This window comes from Mya arenaria, chromosome 9, assembly GCF_026914265.1.
Source record: "Mya arenaria isolate MELC-2E11 chromosome 9, ASM2691426v1".
Taxonomy (NCBI): Eukaryota; Metazoa; Mollusca; class Bivalvia; order Myida; family Myidae; genus Mya; species Mya arenaria.
In genome coordinates this window covers 46153974-46159509 of record NC_069130.1, presented here as the reverse complement: position 1 = coordinate 46159509, position 5536 = coordinate 46153974, and positions in this window count along the sequence as shown.

The window sequence follows — 5536 nt, the reverse complement described above, 5'->3', positions numbered from 1 at the left end:
TCGTGCATGCGCTTTGTTAAATGTTCGTCACGTATTCGCTTGGAGATACTTGGATGGCGGCCGTGATTGTGAGTTTTGATTTGTTTAAACACAACAACTTTTCAGATCAGCATCACATAATATGTATAATCAGAGACATTAGGAAATGCAAAACTATATTAATTGAGTTTAATATTTGAAAATCATGTTTCATGATCCTGTTAGACGCTTCTAAATGCTTTCGTCTTACGTGTATGTACAGTACTGCTCAAACCTTGAAAGTAATTTTCCCATTAAGACCTCCAAATAAACAATTACATATGTATATACATACTGGTTAAAGAGGGGAAAATAATAGATAAGTTATCATACATGTAGTTACACAGGGGCAGGTTGCGTTGTTTTGATGCACCCTGCCCGCGCCGGTTTTTTTATATAATCATGTTTTAATAAGAATATGATGTGGTAACTGTAACTTGTGATAACTGGCAATTTTATTTTTAATTTTTATTCTATTATCTTTGTAAAGGGTGACGACTTGCCCATGTATTTCCCCATATTTGCTCAGATGATCCTGCTCAAGAGGCCGTAACTTTGTCAAATCGCAACCAAACTCTACACTTTTGGGCTTTCCTTGTACAATTAATACCAATCTTTAGGAAAATGTACACTTTTGCCGACAATAAATGCAATTTCAAACCCAAAATGCAAAAAACACGTTACTCGACGAACAACTACCCGCTAATTTCATCGAAATTTTCCAGACTAAAATACATTATTGCATCAATTCAACACGTGTGCCTAAGAGAAACCATATATCTATCACGATACATGTAAAATGGAAGTCAAATGTCATCCCATAAAGCTGTGCACGCAAATAAACAATTTTCAGACTTTGTTTACAATAAATATATATGCGAGCTAGTGGGTGTATACACGAACATAATGACCCACGCAACACAACTAAATCGTGGATGCCAACAGGGCACCAACACATGCGCCGTGAATAATTTCCGGTTGCGCAATATCCATGTCGGCATATGAGTAAAGAAATAAACAAAGATTGTAAATCGTGTGCACGGCTCTGTTGGACGATATCTGCGGGGGCGTGGTGTGTCAAAACAACGCAACCTGCCCCTGTGTGTAGTTATACATATATATGATACGATTTGTCATTCTTTATGACAAGAGTATTGCATTTCGGTTCGTTTTATGTTTTTATAGTAGGAAACCAACCTTTCTATTATTAAGCTTTGTGAAAAACCATCTTGGTATCCCAGCGTATACCTATTTATAGGCTGTGAATCATAGTTACACATAATCATCAATTTGATGTATGATTATTTAGATATTACAACACTGACTCTGAGAGCTAAAAAGGATGTAGGCATGACAAGGGTGATTTGACTTTTTAGATCAGTTGAGCACAACATGCCAAGAAATACCAGCAAATTTTTCCACTTTTCATTTCTACACGAGTGTCAATTTCAGCTACACATTAATCCCTAATTGACCGAGAATCTGACCATGTGTTTAATCATGTTATCATATCTAGAGAGTTGCTGTAGTTTGGGTCAAGATTTGGAAGAATGTATTTCATTTTGCCCAGAAAGACGGGAAGAAGTATCAAGTGTAAGAGTACTTATTTTAGTAAAACTTATTATTTACTTATTCTTAAACAAAAATAATTATGTTGTTTTTAATGAGTAACATTATTGTTTTTAGACATATGACAGATGTTAATGAAAATTGTAAATGAAAAACCAACTGTTTTATTTGGAATGAAAATGTAACCTATATTACATTGTATATGAATCTGGCAGTCTCATAGGTCGAATTATATTTAAGGGTATGCTTTACTAAGCGTATGGATATTGATTTTAAAATGTCAGATTTATTGGGTTCGCATTTTTTAACAAAAACACACACTCTTATTATTCCTTTTTAAAGCTTTGTTTTTTTTTCACTGTAAAAATATTGTGTCCGTAAGTATACGTATACACCATGGAAAATGGAAAATACAAACAAAACTTGAAAAAATAAATCAACTGAATCTCCGAATGTTAAATTTACTTCAATTTTGTTCATATCATCATGAATACATTCTGAGGCGTTTAAAATGCATTTACGTATAACTGATTGCGATTTGTTTTTGCAATGTTTCAATCTAGAATATTGCTTAGTTTTGTGTTCATCTGACATTGTCTTCATACCTAAGAAACATGCACTATAGAAAGATTTTTCCGAAAAATGACCAAAATCATTGCTCCCCTGAATTTCATGCTGGTCGTAATGGCCATTAAATAAAATCAATTAGCTGTTACAGCAGATAACTGATAAAAATTACATGGAGAACCAAGTCAGCCCTTTAACCCTTAGCACAAAACCACTGAATGGAACATAATGCATATGCTGCTAAAATCCAGGTATATGCTGGCATACAAGGGTTACAGAATCTGCAAATAGTTTCAAAATGAACGCGTACTGAATCAAACAAATACATGTAAGGCCGAGGACCGATAATATCTAATAATATCTACATGTACTTTGTAGTTAAGAATAGAATCTGGTTCATCGCATTCAGAGAGGTTTATTTCCCGGAAATAAACTCTGAGAACTCGGGAAAATATGGATCGTATTATGATGCAATTAAAAGCTAAAATTATGCGTAAGACATCAAACCATAATGTTTTAAATTAAATTTTAATGCTTTATTTTATCCAACAATCAATTTATTTTGGTGATTGAAGTTCATTCATAAGAATATTTCCTATGTTTTTAATAGCTTAAATCGCTCTTACTTTTTATTTTCATCGAAATTGTTAGTTTGTCCTTGTGTTTGTAAAACGTGTGTCGACATAAGACCATTCTCTTGGGTAAGTACATACTAACAACATTTAACCAGTAATAAATGCAGATAAGTATACACTTTTACCATTCAAATCAAATCGCGTAAAGCTATCGATCTGCTACAATTTGTGTCATAGTCATGTAATGCCGAATGAAACGGAAAGTGTGTGAATATTTCTCACTTTGTCTTAGTAATTTCAGAACAAATTCTTGAGCATGAAACATAATGCATATGCATATTTAAACCACTGATATAGATGAGTACTCTGTTTATTTTGTGGCATTGGTTGAGGGCATTATTTAGATACATGTACATCAAACATACAGGGATTAAATAGTATTCGGGTGATTCGATCCAGAGGTATTTGTCGTTGTAGAAGTAGGCGTCACACATAAACCTAATTAATATGTTCAATGCATTTATTTGGGATGCATTTGGTTAAGCTGGCATACCCTGGAAGTAAATTAAATAAGCCTCAGTCAAGTTTGAATTGAATTGCAGATATTACTAAAAAATCATTAATGATTGATCCTTGGCAGTGCATTGTTTATAAAAATCAAAGCTCCAGATAAGGTTTAATGTGATATTAAGAATTACTCCATACCTTATACGTAACTATTTGGCGTATTCCACATTTCAAGTGACTTATACTACATGATCTAATTGAGAATCAACATAAAACTCTTAAAGTTGAGCTACTCATATACTTACTTATATACTATCTTTAGATTTTTATGTTATAATTTAATTTAATAATTATTTTTTTACAATTACATTACTATACCCACATAACATTGCAGGCCGAAGGCCATTCAACGCCTGAAGCGCTTTGATTTTAATACAATACGTATCCTTACTACAATTTACGAGGTCTATGTCGAAGCTTGCCGGTCCACTATCTTGAATCTTGCCGGAGAAGGCCGAGTTGTTACGGTTGACGCCCAAATGTATTCGCGCATGGGGTATGACTAAAATACGAAAATAGGCTATTTTCGCGAAAATAGGCTATTATCGCGAAAACAGCTTTTTTGACTAAAATACGAAAATAAGGTTATTTTTTTATGAAAATAAGTTATTTTCGCGAAAATAACATTTTTGACAAAAATTTAGTTAGTTTTTGGATAAAATATATATGTTTTTTTTTTTTTTTTGTGGGGGGGGGGGGCGGGGGGAATAAGTGTTGGTAAAACTCTGAAAATAGGGTAAGTTTTGGCGAAAATAACATCTTTGACAAACATGTAGTTAGTTTATGGCTAAAATAAGGTATTTTCGCGAAAATAATAACATTTTGGTAAAAATCTGGAAAGTTTTGGCGAAAATAACATTTCTTTGAAAATTATGTACTTAGTTTGGGCTAAAATAAAGTTATTTTCGCGAAAAATAAGATTTTGATAAAAATCTGGTAAGTTTTGGCGAAAATACTATTTTTGACAAAAATGAAGTTAGTTTTTGGATAAAATAAAAAATTTGGGGGTGAAATATTAATAAGTTTGGGTAAAAATCTGAAAATAGGGTTAGTTTGGGCGAGAATAACATTTTGGACATGTCGGCATCCCCTTTAATATTTATGCAAGAAGCAACAGAAACAAGCTCGGTAGCAAAAGTTTAAACATAAACCCTGTTTAGTGGCACTGGGCAAACGCTAAAGACATAGAACACAAAATCACAAACAAGAAACATAGAACAGCACAAAACTCTACAAACTTGGTATGTATATCAAGAGTAAAGTGTGAATAACCGCTTTGATGTTGCACATTTCGGAAGGATCGAGGTGTGATCAACAGAAACATGTCAAAATACTATCAATAATCATTGTTCAATTTTCTTAAAAACACAATTGTTTCGAAACACTAATGCACCTGTCATATGTGTTATGTAGACCGAATACAAGTTTTATTTAATATTTTGGATTAAAAATTGTCATTTACGGCAACAGAAAAAGGTGCTTTTCACATTTTTTAAAAAAAATCTTATTTTCGCGAAAAGAACTTTATTTTCGCGAAAAGAACTTTATTTTTGCCAAAAACTAACCACATAATTGTCAAAAATGTTATTTTCACCAAAACTAACCCTACTTATTTTCGCAAAAATAACTTGATTTTAGTAAAAACTAAATACATTATTGTCAATAAATGTTATTTTCGCCAAAACTAACCCTATTTTCATATTTATATCACAATCTTATTTTCGCGAAAATAACTTTATTTTAGTAAAAAATAAATACATTATTGTCAAAAAAGGTTATTTTCGCCAAAACTAACCCTATTTTCATATTTATATCAGGTTCTTATTTTCGCGAAAATAACTTTATTTTTGCCAAAAAATAACTATATTTTGGTCAAAAATGTTATTTTCGCCAAAACTAACTCTAATTTAATATTTCTTTCAAAATCTTATTTTCGCGAAAATAACTTTATTTTTGACCAAAACTTACTATATTTTCGTCAAAAATGTTATTTTCGGCAATACTAACTCTATTTTCATATTTCTTTCAAAATCTTATTTTCGTGAAAATAACTTATTTTTGACCAAAACTTACTATATTTTGGTCAAAAATCTTATTTTCGCCAAAACTAACTCTATTTTTATATTTCTTTCAAAATCTTATTTTCGTGAAAATAACTTTATTTTTGACCAAAACTTACTATATTTTGGTCAAAAATCTTATTTTCGCCAAAACTAACTCTATTTTTATATTTCTTTCAA